Genomic DNA, 24,022 nt, shown 5'->3' with positions numbered 1-24,022 from the left:
CCACTTATAACCACTGTCCATTATTAGGTCTACAAACCCTACAGGATATTTAGCAACACCTATCAATGAATTATACCACTTAGTCAATTCCAGAAAAGCAAGAGGAACGATATCTTTATAAGAGATAGTTAAATAATAAAAAATTTACACAAATTAAAATTTTATAACATGTAACAAATGAATAATAGCAAATAAAACAGGGTTCCTCACCAACTCAGATTTATACAGATTCGTCATATGAACCAGAAAGCCACATTCCATACCTGCAAAGAAAAAAAATAAACACACACCAATATATTGAAATTAGAATAATATTTTCTTCTACAAAGCTGAACTAAAACTTTGTTTTCTTAAATTTTTTTATTCTGTACTAACATGATAAACTAAATCTATCTCTATTATTAACAAACGGGATTAGGGTTTATGATGTAATGAATGAAAAGAAAAAGTAACAAAACAGGATTAACCTGACACAAAAAAATATTAGGGTTTATAATATCATCAAAAAACACACAAACTATATTCAAATTAGAACAATGAACTCCTTACAACCGCATATATAAAAAAAATTAACGGCCTAATCATCAACAAGACAATAACAATTCATACAAAAAATTTAGGGTTTTCTTAAAACAACTACAAAATCAAAATCAGAGATGAAATCCACTTACCGATGCTTCAGTTGCGAAGGATGATCAACATAAAAAAAAATAGGCGACTGGAAGAGTCATTTGAATACTCCAATTAAAAGGCGAGACTTCAAATTCATATTACGATGCTGTATCAAGTAGGTTAACGTTCGCAGCAAAATCTTTCGGAAATCTCTACATAAAAAAAATTATACAATCATTATTTAAATATAACTCAGTTCGTAAACATCACCCACATCTATAGGGGATTTTACTATAGCCTCTTCAACATCCTCTGCATACACATGTTGGTTTGCATCAGATTCAACTTCGGAATCTACATACTGAACATCAAATTCATAATCAAGATCGTCAACATCAGACGGTGGTATGTTCAAGAAACGGTGGCTTTCATCTTTCATCGTCAAAATCAAATTCATAACCAGAATATGCACAGGAAGGTTCTGGATTGATACACTGCAAACCATCTTTGTAAAAAAAACTCGAATACTGAAATCATTATATCCCAATAATTCAAATATAACTAAATCCCATGTTGCTTAGATGAAGATCATTTGAAATATGTAACTAGTCAACAATACTGTAGTCGGTACCAAAAAGGCGTACGATATATACCATCCAGAACCGTTTGTTTAACGTAATGTGAAATGATAATCTAAAGGATCATTCTTAAAATAATTATCCATGAAGGCCGTATGGAGCAGCTGAAAAAAAAAATATTTGGTAAACATAATCAAACTTAAAAAATTAAAAACTACAATAAAAAAAAGACTGGAATATTAGCATAATACCCGATCTTTTGTTTATGTATTCGTCATGACACAATAGAACATAGGATTCGAATATCTACCGTGGTGGCTTTTGATATGTTTCAATTTAAATGTTTTAATATCCACATTTTCAAATAATATCGGATCATTCTCCTCAACTCCAAGCTTTATAAAAACTGTCACCCAACGTTGACATATAAAACACCCCTTTGTATTCGATTCAATAACAACAGACCACTTATAACCACTGTCTATTATTAGGTCTACATACCCTACAGGATATTTAGCAACACCTATCAATGAATTACACCACTTAGTCAATTCCAGAAAAGCAAGAGAACGATATCTTTATAAGAGATAGTTAAATAATAAAAAATTCACACAAATTAAAATTTAATAACACGTAACAAATGAAAAATAGCAAATAAAACAGGGTTCCTCACCAACTCAGATTTATACAGATTCGTCATATGAACCAGAAAGCCACATTCCATACCTGAAAAGAAAAAAAATAAACACACACCAATATATTGAAATTAGAACAATATTTTCTTCTACAAAGCTAAACTAAAACTTTGTTTTCTGAAATTTTTTAATTCTGTACTAACATGATAAACTAAATCTATCTCTATTATTAACAAACGGGATTAGGGTTTATGATGTAATGAATGAAAAGAAAAAGTAACAAAACAGGATTAACCTGACACAAAAAAAAATATTAGGGTTTATAATATCATCAAAAAACACACAAATTATATTCAAATTAGAACAATGAACTCCTTAAAACCGCATATATAAAAAAAATTAACGGCCTAATCATCAACAAGACAATAACAATTCATACAAAAAATTTAGGGTTTTCTTAAAACAACTACAAAATCAAAATCAAAGATGAAATCCACTTACCGATGCTTCAGTTGCGAAGGATGATCAACATAAAAGAAAATAGGCGACTGGAAGAGTCATTTGAATACTCCAATTAAAAGGCGAGACTTCAAATTCATATTACGATGCTGTATCAAGTAGGTTAACGTTCGCAGCAAAATCTTTCGGAAATCTCTACATAAAAAAAATTATACAATCATTATTTAAATAACAATAACCAATATTAGTGTGCCCTCAATTCAATCCTATTAAACAAAATCAGTTAAAGATAATGAATTAAATTAAAAAACTTACAAAACGATTCATTAAAATCTAACTCAGTTCGAAAACATCACCCACATCTATAGGGGATTTTACTATAGCCTCTTTTTTTTTTGGGTAAGGGTTACCCCAAGTGAATTTTATAAATCAACCAATAAAAGTACAAGGGTATGCCAGAGCGGACATACCAACTAGGCTTGACATACCAAGCCTAGGAAAACCAAAGAACAGACAGCTACCACGAGCAAAACCATACGAAAACAAACCAGACAACACAGCCCTATCACATCAAAACTACAAAAAAACCGAACCCTATATCTAGCTGGGTCGATCTCAGCTTCACTAGGAATAAGATTCCACTTCTTCAGCAATCTCTGATTACCGGTGACACTTTTGAATTTGAACCCCATCAGCCTTAGCCGAACGGTCCCCATAATCTTCTCGGAAACCGACTCAACATTAGCCTTCGTGTTGGAGAATAACCGATTATTCCGCTCTTGCCATACAAAATATGTAGAAGCCGCAATGACTAGCTTACCTACAATATGGTCCGTCTTCTTTGAACTCGCATTTTGATCCAACCAACCCATGATAGAGTGCCACGAACCATCAATGCCTTCCATGTTCACCATTGACCTGACAGTAATCCACACGTGCTGCGCAAAGGAACACTGAAAAAACAAATGGTCTCTTGAATCCCTGTCTCTCATGCATAACGGACAACACATAAGCCGCAAATTGGTTTCACTCCCCGCCTCCCAAACAGCTAACCTATCTTGAGTCTTGAGCTTATTCTTGATAACCAACCATAGGTGAAAAGAATGCCTTGGAATACATTGGCTAAACCAAACCCCGTTAACCCACGTAACCGGTTGTTTCCGAGTTCGAATATTATGCCACACCTCTAGCGATCCGAACGGCCTGTTGTTACCATCCAAATCTTTCCAGGTTATACTATCCTCCAGATCCTGAATCAATTGAGGAACAGTTAACCCAATTAACACCGGATAAATATCATACCAAGCACTCGGCCACTTCCACTGGCCATTTTCATCTATTATATTCGCAATCGAAGAAGTTAGCTGAAATCCCGCATTTGCTATATTGCGAGGGGAAATAAATGAATTCAGCGGACATATCTGGTTCCACTTATCGCTCCAAGCGCTGGTCTGAGCACCATTTCGAATAATTTTCCAAATAAAAGGCCGAATAGTAGCTCGAATCGCCAAAATTTTCCTCCAACCCCAGCTAATACTACCCCGTGGTTGAACATCCCACAAGCTTTTGCCATTTAATTTATGAGAATATATCCATTGGACCCAAAGGGACTTCCGTTTAGTGAGAATACTCCAGACATGGTTAGCCATTAGAGCTTTGTTAACATTTGATATGCTCCGAATTCCCAAGCCGCCTTCATCCTTCGGTAAGCACACCTTGGCCCAGGCTACCTTAGCTTTAGCCCTCCCCTGATTATTAGCATTCCACAAAAACCGACGCATTAACTTCTCCAGCTCGTTTGTGACTCTAGTCGGAATAATGAATACCGAAGCCCAGTAAACATGCATTGAAGACAGAACTGAAGTAATTAGTTGTAACCTCCCAGCAAAAGATAGCGATTTGTTCACCCAATTATCTATCTTTTTCTCCATCCGATCAACTAGCGGCTTACAATCCTTATACATCAGTTTAGTGGATATTAGCGGCACCCCCAAATACCGTACAGGCAACGTCCCTTGATTAAACGGCATAACCTGAAGAATTTCCTGCTTGACATGTTGCGGAACATTGCAGAAATATACCGTACTCTTGGCTGGACTCGGCTTAAGACCCGAAGCGTTAGTGAACTGCTCAAGGGCATCCCTAACCTTCTTGACCGAAGTGACATCTCCATGCACAAAAATGAATAGGTCATACGCAAACGCCACATTAATAATCTTTTGTTTCACACATTGAGCATGGAATTTGAAACCTGTACCCGTGCATGCCCCACGCTGAAGAAGTAAGGAGAGGATTTCCATAACCATCGTGAAAAGATATGGAGACATAGGGTCTCCCTGTCTTAGCCCCCTTCTGCCTCTAAAGTATCCATGAAGATTACCTTGAAGACTTACGGAGTATGTAACTAAGGTAACACAAGCCATAATCCACCCAATCATCTTAGCATGTAACCCGAAACCATAAAGAACACTTTCCAAAAATGCCCAATTGACTGTGTCGTAAGCCTTTTGAATATCAATCTTGAATGCACATCTAGCAGGCCCTCGGTTCAGATGGTAATTATGCATTAACTCTTGAGTCAGCAAGATGTTATCTGATATTTTCCTTCCCGGGACGAAAGCCGATTGATTAATGCTAACCAGCTTACCCAAACTACCTTTTAATCTATCCGTGATGATCTTGCTAATACACTTATATAAGACATTGCAACACGAAATAGGCCGATAATCAAGCACCGAATCAGGAGTTTCAACTTTAGGGACAAGAGCCAGAATCGTATGGTTTAGCTGTTTGAGGAGCTTACCATTGTCGAAAAAATCTAAGACCGCATTCGAAACTTCATTGCCCACAATATCCCACGCACTTTTAAAGAAGGCCGATGTAAACCCATCAGGCCCCGGGGCTTTATTCTCCGCAATACTAAACATAGCACTTTTCACTTCTTCACGAGAAACCGGACGGACCATTGCACTCGCATCATTAGTATTCAGCACGTTGATACCCAGCTCCTCCATATTAATGCTCGAGACATGATCCTCTTGGCCCAAAAAATTTTCATAATGCTGAACAAGGGCCATGGGCACACTATCTCCTTCAAACCGATTGCCTGCTACATCTTGTATAGACTGAATACAGCTACGGGCATTCCTGCATTTGAGCATGTTATGGAAAAACGCCGTGTTCGAATCACCAGCACACAACCACTCGACCTTAGACTTTTGTTTTAAAAAACATTCTTCATCATAAGAAGCCGTTTTGAACTGATCAAGAAAATCTGCTTCCTTCTCTCTCAAACCGACATCTAACGGGTTAGCATCAACTTGCTTCTGAACATCATCCAGCTGTTTCCTAAGCTCCAAAACTTTTTCATGCAAATTACCTTGCTTGAACAAAAGTTTACGCATAAACGGTTTCAGATTATGAAGCTTCTTGGTTACCGAAAACATTGTAAAGCCCTCAACCCTTCGTGACCACACCTGCTCGACAAACTCCCTGAATTCCGGTTTGGACGTAAGAAAGTTTGCAAACTTGAACGGTTTCTGTCTCACCGTGACCGAGTTCGCCATGTTGAGTATGCATGGAGTATGATCCGATATCCTAAACGGATGATACCGGACAAAAGCTTCCAGGAACATCTCAATAAATTTCAAATTACCCATAACCCTATCTATCTTTTTTAGCAAGCCAATACCCTTCTTTGGTTTCTGGTTCCACGTATAGTGCAACCCATGACCCATAATATCAACAAGCTCTGTATACTGAACACAATCATGGAACTCTCTCATACCAATAGAACTCGTCGAAGGCCCATACAAAGAATCTTCCACATGAAGGACCGAATTAAAGTCCCCCATGACAACCCAAGGCTTATCATGGCAAAAGCTTTTGTGCATACATAGATTTTCCCATAAGCATCTTCTTTCCTGATAAGTATTCTTAGCATACACAAAGGAACTGAAGAAAGAAGCATTACCATTTTTAGGACATATTTGAGTATGAATAATTTGGTCCTCTAGCGACAAGACCATAAGATCCACAACCTCCATGTTCCATCCTATGATGATTCTAGTACCACGATCACACATATCACCATTCGATGTCCAAGCCCAATTACGAAAAACAGCTTTACATACCTTAGCTAAATTTGTAACTTCCACGTGAGACTCCAAAATAGCACAAACAACTACCCGATTTTCAGACAAAAGCATACGAACCTCCTTTTGTTTCAGGGGATGGTTCAAACCCCTTATATTCCAGGAAGCTAAACTATCCATTTAAACCGACAATACCGGGAGTGCTTGCCCCCTCAGAAACTGGACGTTGTTCATGTCTCATGAATTCCGACGATTCTGTTGGAATTGTTTCCACTACCTCCTCATCCGACAACACATGATTACCACTATCATTTTCCATGTTAGGCCTCTTCACATTCTCGGAACCATTACCACCCTCAGGCCCCACCGGGTTATTAGAAAGCACTTCAAACGAATTTCTGGTTGCAACACTACCTCCCACCTTAGTTGCCACATTGGCATTCCCACTGGAGTCCAGCTTATCATTTTTCGTACCCGACGAGCTCGCACCCGAGTTCCCAACTTTCGGCCTATACACAAACTTGGCCTTCTGTTTCTTTGGCATAACCCCAATTCTAGCTGTTTTCCTCTTATCCATTATGAAACCCTCGTCATCTATGACAACTTGCTTAGCTTTAGTTACGATATTCTTAGGGCATGTTTGATCATTATGTCCAAAGACACAGCACACCGAGCAACGCTGAGGTTTCCATTCATACTCAATCTTTACCTTTTCAGTAATATAGCCTTCCTCATCAAGCTTCGGAATGGCCACCGTAATAAATTCCTTTAAATCATTATCCGCATTAATCTCAATCAAGGCCCGGGCAAAACTACTCCTCCCCCAGTTATCCACACACATATCCGCCGTATAACCATCTAACCTTTTAGGAGTCCCCAACTTAGAGGCTAACAAACTCAGCCCATCATCCGTATAAATTGCAATAGGGACATTATGGAATTTAACCCAAACCGGAACCGATTTGATACACTCCTTTCTGAGATTGACCGAAGGCGACCAAACATTCAAGAAAAGAGGAACCTTTCTGATTAACCATGGCCCTCCTTCAAGCACTTTCATCATCCCCTCTTTAGAATCAAACTTAAAAAAGAAGAACCCTTCTGAGTTCATCATAATCTTGGCAAATCCATGTTTAGACCAGACATTTTTGGCATAGTATTCCACAACAGGAAAAGGAAGCCGATTGCCCAAAAAATATCCATACAACACATTCTCAAACTTATCTTGAACCTTTTTAATTACCTCACGAGGAATAAGCACGTCCGCATCCTGAACCGTCTCCGTAGCATCCAGTTTTCTGAAATTTACCTCTCTTTTCAGCACATTGAGCGTTTTTACCTTGTTCGCATACGAAAAACTGGCCATGTCATTCACTACATTACTCGAACTAGGGTTTGCATTGGTGACCACCTTGGCAGCCGTTTGCCCCCCTCCATACCCCCACGTATTCTCAAGATCAGAACCCTTATTTCCCACGTTACTCGAACTAGGGTTTGCATGGGAATCCGTCTTGACAGCCGGATACCCATCTCCATATCCCCACACATCATCTAGCTCCACAGGTTTCGAAATTCCAAACAAACCATCAATCACCGACGTATTATTAGTAGAGTACATACCTCGTCGCGATAATAGAGGATTACCCTCAATGTTTGTAACTCGTAGTCCAATCCCACGCACCGGAGGTGTGTTATTCTCACTCCCAGGTGTACCATGATCCAAAGACTTGATCCCATCACTGTTACCCTCCATGCATGCAAGAAACCAATAGCAGCAAAGATGCAACAAGCAATTACGGCAGAAACCCTAATCAGCCGTAGCCTCTTCAACATCCTCTACATACACATGTTGGTTTGCATCAGATTCAACTTCAGAATCTACATACTGAACATCAAATTCATAATCAGGATCGTCAACATCAGACGGTGGTATGTTCGAGAAACGGTGGCTTTCATCTTTCATCGTCAACATCAAATTCATAACTAGAATATGCACAGGAAGGTTCTGGATTGATACACTGCAAACCATCTTTGTAAAAAAACTCGAATACTGAAATCATTATATCCCAATAATTCAAATATAACTAAATCCCATGTTGCTTAGATGAAGATCATTTGAAATATGTAACTAGTCAACAATACTGTAGTCGGTACCAAAAAGGCGTACGATATATACCGTCCAGAACCGTTTGTTTAACGTAATGTGAAATGATAATCTAAGGGATCATTCTTAAAATAATTATCCATGAAGGCCGTATGGAGCAGCTGAAAAAAAAATATTTGGTAAACATAATCAAACTAAAAAAATTAAAAACTACAATAAAAAAAGACTGGAATATTAGCATAATACCCGATCTTTTGTTTCTGTATTCGTCATGACACAATAGAACATAGGATTCGCATATCTACCGTGGAGGCTTTTGATATGTTTCAATTTAAATGTTTTAATATCCACATTTTCAAATAATATCGGATCATTCTCCTCAATTGTCACACCCTCAAATTACCACTTAGGGTGTGTCCCTGTTAGGCGTGTGACCACTAGTAATGAGCCACCAATTACATTGAATCCATAAGTTTAAAAATAAAGTTTCGTCGTTTAATAGTAATAAAATCCAAACATGAGTAATTCAAAAACCATCAAGTTCAGCGGAAGCATTATTGTATCATAAAGTAATACTATTCAACATGATAAATAAGTGTTTAACAAATGAGCCCATCAGTGTGACCATGACCACTCCTGCCCTCCAGCCAGCAAGCTCCTGTTTCCATCCCCTAACGACCTGCGAGCATGTAACAAGTGTATCAGACAAAGCTGGCGAGTCCACAGTTTAAGAAAACGTTTGTTACCGGTTGAATGGAAAACAGTTCAATAATCAATGCAAGTAATATTGTTAATATCTCTATTCCGAACAAGACGGCTCCTGAAATACATGACTGCCCTTCCCACGTACTCCTATCTAGTACTGGGCCACGACTGGGTCATTAGTTCACATCCGTCCTCTCTAGGAGCGGTGTGAGGGTGCCAAACCTAAGTAGCGCTACCAACTAATACCCGTTACCCTCCAGGTAACATAATAAGGGACTTACAAAAATGATAGGTGAGAATATTAACCAATATACCCGTTTTTACCCAAAAGACTTATCCCTCAACGGGATACCCACTGACTGTCCCCAACCACTGGGACGCATGCTCGAATGTAGTGAACTCACCTTTGGTTTGCTCGGTAGAATCAGTTACGTGTTTACAGTTGTTCAACCAAAGCCTATGATGTTTACCAAAGACAGTCAGTTCTTATATGTTCATTCATTACACATTATCCGTGCATATTACACAAGTGGTGTATAAACAACATTCATCGTATTACAATTCATACAAAACAACGTATAGTACAATCCATAACATCATGTGGTATATGTTCAGTTATAACCATGATTTCATCCCTACTCGTGTTTCACATGCACTGGTTAGCTGGCTCAATATGCATACAAGTGAGTGTGTAATTAATCCTAATTGTGTGTGGTCCATTGTTTGACTCGGACCAGAACAGACACACGGCTCATACATGACATGCAGCCCAAACAATGTAACATTCATTTATGCATGCGGCCCAATAGACCTTCACCACAACCGATTACAAAACCCCACGGAGTTATATACTGGAACATGTCAATTCATAACTTACTATATATGTACAATAGCAATAACATGTTAACCCATAATCATCAATTCAGAAAATGATACAGCCCAATAACCGATCTCTTTTAGCACATATTTACAATATCAACATCATCACTTAATATTAGGCATACTAACAGATTCCATAACTAATAAGTAACTAACACCACCTAATTATTCATTATTATCTTAATTATCATGTAACCTTTATATCACCATACGGGAACAGTTTATCATACAACCGGGAATTATGAATCAAAATAAATCATCACATATCATCTTATTAGTGACCAATGAGGATCGACCAAAAAGGGTATTATCATTCTGTTAATATATTTAGCATACAAATGGGTGACCAAATCAACAATTAATTCAGTTATACAAGCAGCCAATTTATGAAGCATCACGCTTAACTAAATTCGTCTATGTGTGCACACAACGGATATGTGCGGTCCAATCCCCATAACCGACCCAACGGTGATCGGCCATATCATGCTTGTTTCACAGTCCTACCAAATAATCATGTACCCTATCTAATTTAGTCATCAACTCAACATGCATACACATTAAATTCCTACTGACATTTCATTAATTGACCACATGGTTTGGTTTGATTGCACATGGGCCTCCATGTTCACTTCCAGGTTATCAAAGATTGTGAAATCATGTGCCTTCACACTATTGGACCTCACAACCAATTGTCATCAATTTTTATTAATATGCAATCACAACCTATCAATTTTCATTGTACACACCACTTACATTCACATTCATTGGACCTCCTAAATAACCAACAAATTAACATGGCACAAAACGGTTTACTTAATCATATGACCATCATCAATCGTCATGCCACATAACCATTATCAAAACACCTACTTTCTAATCGGCCCCATTGTTAACAACACAGTTTATCCAACCTTTATTACCATGCTACATAATTTATTAATACCATCTATACAATCGACCATATTCAGCATGATATTTAACAAGATCTTAGTTCATGTTTATTGTCATATATTCAATATCAATTACCCAGTTATCCACAAACGGAACATAATCAAAGAATCCAATGGAGATCATGATAAACACTGACCTAGAGGTGTAGAGTGAAGGGGGTTGAGTTCGGTCGAGAGGCACAATTTCGCAGGATGGAGGTGACTGCCGATGATCTCAGGAGGAAGGAAACAAAGAATGCTAGGGTTTTATTTTAGAGTTATAGGCCACACAAGAACATGATACGTGCATTACAAATGGTAAGGGTTTAGGGGCCGGTTACAAGCCAACCGATTTGGGCTTAAGCCCATGCACTTTGGCTGCCAAAGCAATTTAGCAAATCCTCGGGCTTCACAAGTTTTGGGGTGCGGCCCAATATATAGACGACACAACTATAGGCTCACAGGTGTCACGTAAGTTCCGCGGCCTGAATCAGTTAGTTTCCCAACAAATTAGTTTACACAATTACTCGCAACTTGATTTCTTGAAAACACTACACACAAAGACATTTAATAGGGCACGCGACAGGTAAGCAACCATAGAGATACACGCTAACGATTGTGGAATTTAAGTAGTGCTGACCTTGGTTATTCGGGTTGTCACATCAACTCCAAGCATTATAAAAACTGTCACCCAACGTTGACATATAAAACACCCCTTTGTATTCGATTCAATAACAACAGACCACTTATAACCACTGTCTATTATTAGGTCTACATACCCTACAGGATATTTAGCACCTATCAATGAATTACACCACTTAGTCAATTCCAGAAAAGCAAGAGAACGATATCTTTATAAGAGATAGTTAAATAATAAAAAATTCACACAAATTAAAATTTAATAACACGTAACAAATGAAAAATAGCAAATAAAACAGGGTTCCTCACCAACTCAGATTTATACAGATTCGTCATGTGAACCAGAAAGCCACAATCCATACCTGAAAAGAAAAAAAATAAACACACACCAATATATTGAAATTAGAACAATATTTTCTTCTACAAAGCTAAACTAAAACTTTGTTTTCTGAAATTTTTTTATTCTGTACTAACATGATAAACTAAATCTATCTCTATTATTAACAAACGGGATTAGGGTTTATGATGTAATGAATGAAAAGAAAAAGTAACAAAACAGGATTAACCTGACACAAAAAAATATTAGGGTTTATAATATCATCAAAAAACACACAAATTATATTCAAATTAGAACAATGAACTCCTTAAAACCGCATATATAAAAAAAATTAACGGCCTAATCATCAACAAGACAATAACAATTCATACAAAAAATTTAGGGTTTTCTTAAAACAACTACAAAATCAAAATCAAAGATGAAATCCACTTACCGATGCTTCAGTTGCGAAGGATGATCAACATTGTCACACCCCCAAAATCCTCCTGCGGATAACACCCGCTTCGAGGGCGTGACTGACCAGGATCCAGCCACTAATTATACCGAATAATTAGATTGATAACAAAAAGTAATACTTACTAACCATAAGATTAGCAAATCTCAAGTTCAGAGTTTAAGGTTTCAAGTTCAAACAGTAATAAGTAGCGGAAGCATAAGTAAGGCAGTTTAAACAAAGTTCATAGTTCAAAATAAGGTAACACCCAACACAAGGGTGGACAGACACTACTCGTTCCCAAGCAGCAAGCTCCTTCGTCACTGGTTACCTGCAAAGCATGCAGTAAGGGGTCAACAATAATGCTGAGTGAGTTCACTAGTTGTCCAGTTTTAGTTTACCAAAAACTTAAGTTGTTTAGATAAAGCATTTATAATCACGTTGTGGGGAGCTACCCCATCTGTAAGCTCACTAAACTGTAGATACCGAAACTGTTGACGGAATATAAATATTCGTGCCCCGAGTCAATGTCTATCGTCGTTGACCATGTTGCAAGGTCTACTAGTTCACGCCCGATCTCCCCCGGTCACGGTGTGAGGTTGTCAAACCTAATAGCGCTATTAACTAATAACCCATTCGCCCCCGGCGATTAATCGGTACTGTAAGCAGGGACTTAAAGCGATAGAGTTTCGTTTAGTCTGGCTAGTTGTGATTTATAATTAATATCCAAACGTATCTCCCCCGGAGATAGTAATTACCCATTCTGTTTCCCCCGGAGTAATGGGTCAAAAGTGTTTTTCCCAAAGTTGGTAGTTTGTTTGTGTCCCTCCGCGGGACGCATGCTTTTAGTGTGTGAACTCACCTTAGGTTGCTCGGCAGATTAGGTCACTTGTCAAACACGCTGGTCACCACGTCCTAACATGGTTACCGGTATAGGTCAGGTTTGGTGTACAAGCAAACACGTAAAATCTACACATAACTATCACGTTGCATGCATAAAATATAGACAGTGGGTTATTGGGCCGGCCCTAGCATTTAAACAGTCAAACAGTAACACGCAGATCAGTCAACAGGTAGCCCATATACACATAATGGCCCAATAACCAAAGTGAACAGCCCAGTCGCAACCAGATGGTCTCGAGTCGCAACCAGGAGGTCTCGGCTTGTCACGTTGTGGTTGCGAGTCGCAACCGTGTGGTCTCGAGTTGTCACGTTGTGGTTGCGAGTCGCAACCGTGTGGTCTCGAGTCGCAATCGTGTGGTTTCGAGTTGTCATGCTATGGTTGCGAGTCGCAACTACGTGGTCTCGAGTTGTCATGCCTTGGTTGCGAGTCGCAACGGTGCGGTTGCGAGTCGGAATGTTGTCCCTTTCATGTACACGTGATGATGCAGAAGCATCAGTCCAATTTGTACCATGTAATCAGGCCCAAATCGGGAAACAGCCAATGAGGTTCAACTAACAACTTTGCCTAATCTGACTATTAGTAAAAATAGATCAAACTTTGCCATTTTTGAATCTTCAAGTCATATTCAACTAGTTCATCACAAGTTCATCAATTCTAGGGTTTTTATCTTTAACATAATCATGCATTTTTTTGAACCAAAACTCATATATTTTACAAGATTATCATGCAAGAACAAAGAAACATACACTTTTGTAGCCTAAATCTTATGTTCAATAACACCATTTTGCAAGAAACAATGAAGCATAGATTGGTTGGCCAAAATCATTCTTAAACTACCATTTTCTAGCCATTTTAACATGTTACAAGCATTTTACACATAAAAGTTTACACATAGTCAAACTTCACAAATCATCCTAAAGATCATGCATAATACTACTAATCAAGCATTTTCTAGTCCATTCAACATACATAAGTCTTATGCACATGACAATCACTAACCGGTTGTGAAGAAGGAGCCGAAAACAAAGAGAAAGGAACCGAGAAGATGGAGTGTCCGAGTGATGATCTTGACCGAGTTTCTTGTCCGAGATCCTTGAGCTTGAACCGAAAGTAGAAGAAGAGAAATGGGTTGTTGTTTGGGGTTTCTAGTTGAGAGAAAGAGTAGAAGTGTTTGTGTGTGTAAAATGAGGGAAGGTGGGGAAAGGTGGGATTTATATACAAGGGGTCTTGAGTTGGGCTTGGGGTTTCGGCCCAAACCGGTTACGGCCCAAAGGCCCACTCGAGACCGAGTGGCCCACTCGCAACCGAGTGGTTGCGAGTCATGGTCTCGGGTCGTGGTCTCGGCTCTCATATATATATAATACATACATACAACACATATAACGCAAAAAGGATCACGTTTTCATTTAATAACCTTTATATACACAAAATATTACAAGGTGTTCGTTCGGAAAACCTAGAGTGTCACATTATCCCCAAGTTTTAAGAACTTTCGTCCCGAAAGTTAAGGCAGCCACTGTCAAGCTAGAGTGTTTCAACGGAGTGTCACATCATCCCCCCGTTAGTTTGGAATTTCGTCCCGAAATTCGGTTGTAGCTTCAGTGCTGGGGTTTTCGTTTGGGAACAACTGGGGATACTTGGACTTCATCTGGTCTTCCCGCTCCCAGGTAAACTCTGGGCCACGCCGTGAGTTCCAGCGAACTCGCACGAGAGGTATTTGGCTACGTTTGAGGGTTTTGATCTCTCGATCCGTAATCTCAATCGGTTCCTCAGTAAAGTGTAGCTGTTCATCAATAGTGAGTTCCTTGAAAGGAATTATGAGTGTTTCATTTGACAGACACTTCTTCAGATTAGACACGTGAAAAACATTGTGCACTGCGCTCAGCTCTGCAGGCAGGTTCAATCTATAAGCAACCTTACCGATTTTCTCGGTAATTTCGAATGGTCGAACATATCGTGGATTCAGCTTGCCTCGTTTACCGAAACGAACCACACCCTTCCAGGGTGAGACTTTAAGTAGAACCCGGTCCCCGACCTGGAATTCTAGCGGTTTCCTACGCTTATCAGCGTAGCTTTTCTGACGGTCACGAGCTGCCGCCATGCGTTGTCTGATCTGGGAAATCTTTTCCGTTGTATCTACCACCAGTTCTGGGCCTGTGAGCTGACTATCACCGACTTCCGCCCAGCAGAGAGGTGATCGGCATTTACGACCGTACAATGCCTCAAAAGGTGCCGCCTGAATACTAGTGTGGTAGCTGTTATTGTAGGAGAATTCTACCAGCGGTAGATGCTTCTCCCAGTTCTTGCCAAAATCGATCACGCATGCTCTAAGCATGTCCTCCAGAGTTTGGATGGTGCGTTCAGACTGCCCATCCGTTTGTGGGTGGTAAGCGGTGCTCATGTCCAAACGTGAGCCAAAGGATTTGTGCATAGCTTGCCACAACTCGGAAGTAAAACGAGCGTCTCGGTCGGAAATAATAGAAGTTGGCACCCCGTGCCTGGAGACTACTTCCTTTAAATAGATTTCTGCTAAGGTAGAAAACTTGTCTGTTTCCTTAATGGCCAGAAAGTGTGCAGACTTAGTCAATCGATCTACTATCACCCAGATGGTGTCATTCCCGCGTTGGGATCTAGGTAGTCCTGTAACAAAATCCATGGAAATCTGTTCCCATTTCCACTTCGGGATTTCCGGTTGCTGGAGTAGGCCTGCTGGTTTCTGATACTCAGTCTTGACTCTTGCGCAGGTCAAACATTTGCTAACGTATGCTGCTATGTGGGCTTTCATGCCAGGCCACCAGTAAGTGGTCCTTAAGTCGTGGTACATCTTATCTGAACCAGGATGTACTGAATAACGGGACTTATGGGCTTCGTCCATCACCAGTTCTCGTAGATCTCCGTAAAGTGGGACCCAAATGCGCCTTGCCACATAGTAGGCGTCGTCTTCTTTTTGCTCTAATCGTTGTCTTGATCCTCGCAGGGACTCGGCCCTGATGTTTTCCGGTTTCAGAGCTTCAGTCTGAGCATTCCGAATCTGGGTAGGGAGAGTCGACTGGATGGTAAGTTGTAATGCTCGCACGCGCTTGGGCGTAGTGTCTTTCCGGCTTAGGGCGTCTGCCACGACATTGGCCTTGCCCGGATGGTACTTGATGGCGCATTCATAATCATTCAGAAGTTCGACCCATCGACGTTGTCGCATGTTTAATTCCTTTTGCTTGAAGATATGCTCGAGACTCCTGTGATCGGTGTAAATGGTGCACTTGGTACCGTACAGGTAATGTCTCCATATCTTAAGCGCAAAGATCACTGCTCCTAGTTCCAAGTCGTGCGTAGTGTAGTTCCTTTCGTGAGTCTTAAGTTGTCGAGAGGCGTAAGCAATGACTTTGTTGCGTTGCATTAACACACAACCGAGCCCATGGATGGATGCATCGCAGTAAACCACAAAGTCGTCAGTGCCTTCAGGCAACGAGAGAATAGGAGCACTACAGAGATTATCCTTTAGTTTCTGAAATGCTGTTTCCTGAGCTTCACCCCATTTGTAAACCACACCCTTCTGAGTAAGAGCCGTGAGAGGCTGAGCAATCTTGGAGAATCCCATGATAAATCTTCGATAATATCCCGCCAGTCCCAAGAATTGGCGGACTTCAGTCGGAGTCTTAGGGGTAGGCCAATTCTTTATAGAGTCGATCTTTGCAGGGTCGACGTGGATTCCATCCTTGTTAACCACGTGCCCAAGGAAATGGACTTCTCGAAGCCAGAAGTCGCATTTCGAGAACTTGGCATACAGTTGCTCATTGCGAAGGAGTTCGAGGATAAGGCGTAGGTGCTGTTCATGCTCCTCTTGACTTTTCGAGTAGATCAGGATGTCGTCTATAAACACGATCACGAATTTGTCGAGGTAAGGTTTGCACACTCGGTTCATGAGATCCATGAATACCGCAGGCGCGTTGGTCATTCCAAAGGGCATAACGAGGAATTCATAATGACCATAACGAGTTCTGAATGCAGTTTTGGAGATGTCTTCATTACGGACCCTCAGCTGATGGTAGCCTGATCGCAGGTCAATTTTAGAATAGTAGCTCGATCCTTGCAACTGATCGAATAGGTCGTCGATTCGCGGGAGAGGGTAACGATTCTTGATGGTAACCTTGTTCAGCTCACGATAGTCAATGCACATTCGGAACGTGCCATCCTTCTTCTTAACAAAGAGTACCGGTGCTCCCCAGGGTGACGAACTAGGACGGATAAATCCTTTATCCAATAGTTCCTGTAGTTGAGTAGAGAGTTCCTTCAATTCTGCGGGGGCTAGTCGATAAGGCGCACGAGCTATTGGCGCTGCTCCGGGAGCTAGCTCGATTTGGAATTCGACCTGACGGTGGGGAGGGAGTCCAGGTAGTTCTTCAGGAAATACCTCGGGGTAGTCACGCACTACCGGAAAATCTTCAATCCTCTTTCCCTTTTCCTGCGTGTTAGTGACAAGTGCTAAGATAGCGGTGTGCCCTTTTCGTAAACACTTCTGGGCCTTCAAGAAAGAGATAACGCCGGAGATTTCTCCGCCTTTGCCACCTTGTACAATGAGGGGTTTGCCAGAACGACGGGGAATACGAACTGCTTTCTCTTGACAGAGGATCTCAGCGCGATGCTTGGATAACCAATCCATACCAATAACGACGTCGAAGCTTCCAAGGGTAACAGGGAAAAGATCGATACTAAATGTCTGACCAGACAACTCTAGTTTGCAGCCTTTGATAACATGTGAGGCCTCGATGTCTCTACCATTAGCTAACTCGACGATATGGGGAGAACTTAGTAACGAAAGCGGACGCTTAAGCTTCTTACTAATACGTAGGGACACATAACTAGCATCGGCACCGGAATCAAATAACACAGAAACATAACGATCATCAAGTAGGAACTTACCCGTCACGACATTGGGGTCATTCCTTGCTTCTCCAGCTCCTATCACGAAAGCTCTTCCCCTTGCACCATTCCCAGCATTGTTGTTCTGATCGTTGTTTCCAGCTCCCTGATTGTTGTTGCGGTTCTGGTTCAGTTCAGGGCAATTCTTCTTAAAGTGCCCCTCAGCTCCACACTGGAAACAACCCTTGGCATTCCCGTGATGTTGTTGCTGCTGGTTCTGCCCCACGGGACGTGGACTCCTACAGTCCTTGGCCTCATGCCCCATTTTGTTACATCGCTGACACTGACCTTTCCCACACGGCCCGCTGTGATGTCGACTGCACTTGTTGCACTTGGGGTGGTTACCGCGGTAGCCACCCTGTTGTTGAGTGCCCTTGTTTGTCACACCCCCAAAATCCACTCGCGGAGTACCACCGCTTGGGAGCGTGACTGACCAGGATCAAGCCATCAATCATATCAAACATAGCATTTAATATAAAAGTAAATAACGTAAGTCACCATGACATGATTGATGTTTCAAAACCAAATACTGTTTCAAGTAGCGGAAGCAATGTAAAGTAAACCCAAATAAAGTCATAAGTTCAATAATGTTCATGATTCAACTGCCCACAACGACCTACTCCCTCCTGGTGCAAGCTCCATAATGTACCTAAGGTCCTGCAAGGCATGCAGCAAATAATCAACAAACTAGTTGAGCGAGTTCACAGAAAGTAAGTTCATAACATAATGCATAATTATAGCTAGTGGGGGCTTCCCATACTAGTGTGTACTAAAGGTGGGGGCTTCCCATGTTCATCCTGATTAATGAGGGCTTCTCATTAACGGTACTTACTAGACTAACTTCCGACCATGTGTTCTTCTTTACCGAGAACAGGAAAACGTACAGGGTCACGTAGGCTTTACGTGACGTGCCCTTCCCCGAGGACAGTGGTACGCGTGGGGGCTACGTAGGCTTTACGCAGCGTGGCCTTCCGACCTGGAAGTCAGTAGATGGTATTGGGTTACGTAGGCTTTACGTAACGTGTCCTCCCGACCCGGGAGACATATGGCAAATATACTGGGTTACGTAGGCTTTACGTAACGTGTCCTGTCTAACCTGAGGACGATGGTCTATAGTCTGGTATATGCGTAAGTACGAGTAACTCCTTTTACAATAACATATCCAACCCAATTCCCAACCCGGGAATCCCATGCCTTGGCTGTGTGAACTCACCTTGGTTTGCTCGGCAGATACACAAAAAGTACAAGTAGCAAGTAAATGGTCACTCACGTCCTATCATGGTTATTATACGAGTTAGGTTCGTATATAGCACGTATATAGTAATCACGTATAGTCATGGCAAACATGTACGCATGTAAGCAGATAAGACATAGCATGTGAGAATCCAATTGTCTAAGTCCAACAATACCCGGCCCAATAGTATAACAGTCCACAATTTAAATCGTTGGGCTCAATAGATTGGGCCCATGACAAGGAAGGTCCAACAGTGTGCGTGTAAACGATGGTCTCGAGTCGCAACGGAGATCTCGAGTCGCAACCGGAGATTACGAGTCGCAACAGCTGGTTGCGAGTCGCAATGGAGATCTCGGTTCATCATGGTCTGGTTACGAGTCGCAACGGGACTCGCAACCGTGGTTTCGGCTGGTGCTGTTGTGGTTTCGAGTCGTGACCACGGGGTTTCGACTCGCAATCTGAGTCGCAACCGTGTGACGTGTGTGTGTAACCGGTTTCCATAAATCCTGCATTGACTTATCCGTGATTTCAGCTAACAGTTTGGTCAGTTTCGGTAACAGATCAATTAACATAATTTTCAACAATCATTTAGCATGATATCGATCAAACAGAACAATTGCAACCCAAATTCATAAGAACCCTAATTATATACTGCATGAACACATCTAACAATTCATCGACAAACCAACATTCAAGTTAACCCGATGCATACTATAGCCGATTACTTGATCATTCGGTAATACCACAAGATCATCGATCCCTATGTAATTCATGCCTTCATATAAATCCGATTTATGTCCAAGTTAATCACATGATTACGATATATCATAACAGCCGATTTATCAATACATTCGTTTCTAAGTTTAACCATAATTACAATCTGATTAACTTTATCATAACAACTAATCCGAAGGCCAAACATACCCACGTAATCGAACCGGCCCTAGTTCATAATCATGCAATTCTATTCGGTTCGATCTAAGCATGAAATCAAACATCACTTAACACAAAAGCATAACATCATACTAACCGATTGTAAGAAGGAGAGTGTGATCCGATCGAGATGATGGTCCTGCCGTCGAGTTCTAAGCAAGCCGAGAGAGAGAGCAAAGCTTCTAGGGTTTGTGTGTGTGTTTGTGATTTGCAAAAAGTGGTAAAACAACACCCCTAAACTCGGTTTTGTGTTGCGAGTGGGGAGTGGGCCGAGCCCACTCGGTTACCTAATGGACCGAATGTAAGGTGTAAAGCCCAAAGGCTTGTGTGACCGGTTATCGTGTGCAGTTTGGGTTCGGTTCAATTAACATACAAATATATCACATAATTCACATAACGACATCTCATAAATCACGTAATATTCATTAGCTCAAAATGTCACATAAACACGTAACGTTACATCAAGCAAGCCTAAAGTTCGAGTTGTCACATTATCCCCAACTAATTGGAAATTTCGTCCCGAAATTTGGTATGCACTCACTGAGGAAGCTAGGTAAACTGTACTGTTCACTGATTTTCCTGGGGTGTCACATCCTCCCCCCGTTGATCTGGAATTTCGTCCCGAAATTCCGAAGTAGTAGCTTCAGCCTCAGTAGTGGTAGCATTGGTTTCGAATAACTGGGGGTACTTTTCTGTCATCCTGTCTTCGCGTTCCCAGGTGTACTCTGGGCCACGTTTGGAGTTCCAACGAACTCGAACAAGAGGGATTCTCTTGTGTTTGAGGACCTTCACATCCCGGTCCGTGATTTCTACTGGTTCCTCGACGAACTGCAACCGCTCGTCGATAGTGAGTTCCTTAAAAGGAATGATGAGGTTTTCATCTGATAGGCACTTCTTTAAGTTCGATACATGAAAGACATTGTGAACTGCCCCGAGTTCAGCTGGTAGGTTCAACTTGTAGGCTACTTTGCCAATCTTTTCGATAATTTCGAATGGTCCGACGTATCGCGGATTCAGTTTGCCCCGTTTGCCAAAACGAACCACACCCTTCCAGGGTGAAACTTTCAATAAAACCCGGTCCCCGACCTCAAATTCCAGTGGCTTTCTACGCTTGTCCGCGTAGGCTTTCTGACGGTCGCGTGCTGCCGCCATGCGTTGTCGTATCTGTGCAATCTTTTCTGTGGCGTCCACTACAATCTCTGGACCCGTGATCTGACTATCTCCCACCTCTGCCCAACAGAGAGGTGACCGGCATTTACGCCCGTACAATGCCTCGAATGGAGCGGCTTGTATGCTGGTGTGATAACTATTATTGTAAGAAAACTCCACCAAAGGGAGGTGCTTTTCCCAGCCGTTGCCGAAATCGATGACGCATGCCCGAAGCATGTCTTCAAGAGTTTGGATCGTACGCTCAGACTGCCCGTCCGTCTGAGGGTGGTATGCTGTGCTCATGTCTAACCTTGAGCCGAAAGAGTTGTGCATCGCTTGCCAAAGTTCTGACGTGAATCGTGCGTCGCGATCCGAAATGATGGACGTGGGCACCCCGTGCCGCGAAACAACTTCTTTAAGATAGACGTCTGCAAGTGTGGAGAACTTGTCCGTTTCCTTAATCGGCAGGAAGTGTGCAGACTTGGTGAGTCGATCCACGATCACCCATATCGTATCGTTCCCACGCTGGGATCTGGGTAGGCCTGTAACAAAATCCATGGAAATTTCTTCCCATTTCCACTGAGGTATCTTAGGCTGCTGAAGTAGGCCAGCTGGTTTCTGATATTCAACTTTGACTCTCGCACAGGTCAAACATTTTCCAACGTACGTAGCGATGTGAGCCTTCATGCTAGGCCACCAATAGGTAGTGCTGATGTCGTGGTACATTTTATCCGACCCTGGATGTACCGAGTAGCGAGACTTGTGAGCTTCATCCAATACAAGTTCGCGTAGTCCGCCATAAAGAGGGACCCATATCCGGCCCGTTACATAGTAGGCGCCGTCTGCCTTCTGTTCCATTTGCTGTCGAGAGCCGCGTAAGGCTTCAGCCTTGACGTTTTCGGGCTTCAATGCTTCTACCTGAGCATTTCGTATCTGTGCTGGAAGGCTAGACTGAATCGTAAGTTGTAGCGCTCGCACGCGCCGTGGTAAAGTGTCCTTTCGACTAAGGGCGTCAGCCACAACATTGGCTTTGCCTGGATGATACTTGATGGCGCATTCGTAGTCGTTAAGTAACTCGACCCATCGTCGTTGACGCATGTTCAAATCCTTCTGCTTAAGGATATGCTCGAGACTCCTGTGATCGGTGTAAATCGTGCATCTGGTACCGTACAGGTAGTGTCGCCATATCTTAAGCGCGAAAACAACAGCTCCCAGCTCTAGATCGTGCGTCGTGTAGTTTCGTTCGTGAACCTTGAGTTGACGAGAGGCGTAAGCAATAACCTTGTCGCGCTGCATTAACACACATCCCAGTCCCCGAATGGATGCATCACAATAAACCACGAAGTCGTCTGTGCCCTCTGGCAATGAGAGGATAGGTGCACTGCAAAGTCTATCCTTTAGGTGCTGAAAGGCAGTCTCCTGGGGCTCTCCCCAGCGATAGGTAACACCCTTCTGAGTTAGTAACGTGAGCGGCTGAGCAATTTTCGAAAAATCTCTAATAAACCGTCTGTAGTAACCCGCCAAACCCAAGAATTGACGTATTTCTGTCGGTGTACGCGGTGCAGGCCAATTTCTGATCGAATCTACCTTGGATGGATCGACGTGAATCCCATCCTTGTTTACCACGTGGCCTAAGAAGTGGACTTCACGAAGCCAGAAGTCGCATTTAGAAAGTTTAGCGTACAGCTGTTCCTTCCGAAGGAGTTCCAATATTAGACGAAGATGCTGCTCGTGTTCCTCCTGACTCTTGGAGTAAATCAGAATGTCGTCGATGAATACTATGACGAACTTGTCAAGATAGGGTTTGCACACCCTGTTCATAAGGTCCATAAATACAGCAGGCGCGTTCGTTAACCCGAACGGCATGACAAGAAACTCGTAGTGACCGTAACGAGTTCTGAATGCAGTCTTGGAGACGTCCGCATCCCGGACTCTCAGCTGATGATAACCAGACCTCAAGTCTATCTTCGAGTAGTAGCACGACCCTTGCAACTGGTCGAATAAGTCGTCGATGCGCGGAAGAGGATAACGGTTCTTCACCGTCACCTTGTTGAGTTCACGGTAGTCGATGCACATCCTGAACGTACCGTCTTTCTTTTTCACAAAAAGTACTGGAGCTCCCCAAGGCGAAGAGCTTGGGCGTATGAAACCCTTTTCCAAGAGCTCTTGTAGCTGCTTTGACAGTTCCTCCAATTCTGATGGAGCTAGACGATATGGTGCGCGAGCTATGGGTGCTGCTCCTGGAGCGAGCTCGATCTGAAATTCGACCTGACGATGAGGCGGTAAGCCAGGTAAGTCTTCAGGAAACACTTGAGGGTAATCGCGTATAATTGGAATATCCTCCAATTTCTTTTCCTTTGCTGATGCGTCTGAAACAAGAGCCAGAATGGCTGTGTGACCCTTACGTAAGCATTTCTGAGCCTTCAAGAATGAAATGATGCCAACCACAGCACCACTCTTGTCGCCTTGTACTTCGAGAGG

Source organism: Helianthus annuus, chromosome 3 (genome assembly GCF_002127325.2).
Source record: "Helianthus annuus cultivar XRQ/B chromosome 3, HanXRQr2.0-SUNRISE, whole genome shotgun sequence".
Lineage (NCBI taxonomy): Eukaryota > Viridiplantae > Streptophyta > Magnoliopsida > Asterales > Asteraceae > Helianthus > Helianthus annuus.
The sequence above is the reverse complement of the archived record's forward strand: the minus strand, read 5'-3'. Positions refer to the sequence as shown.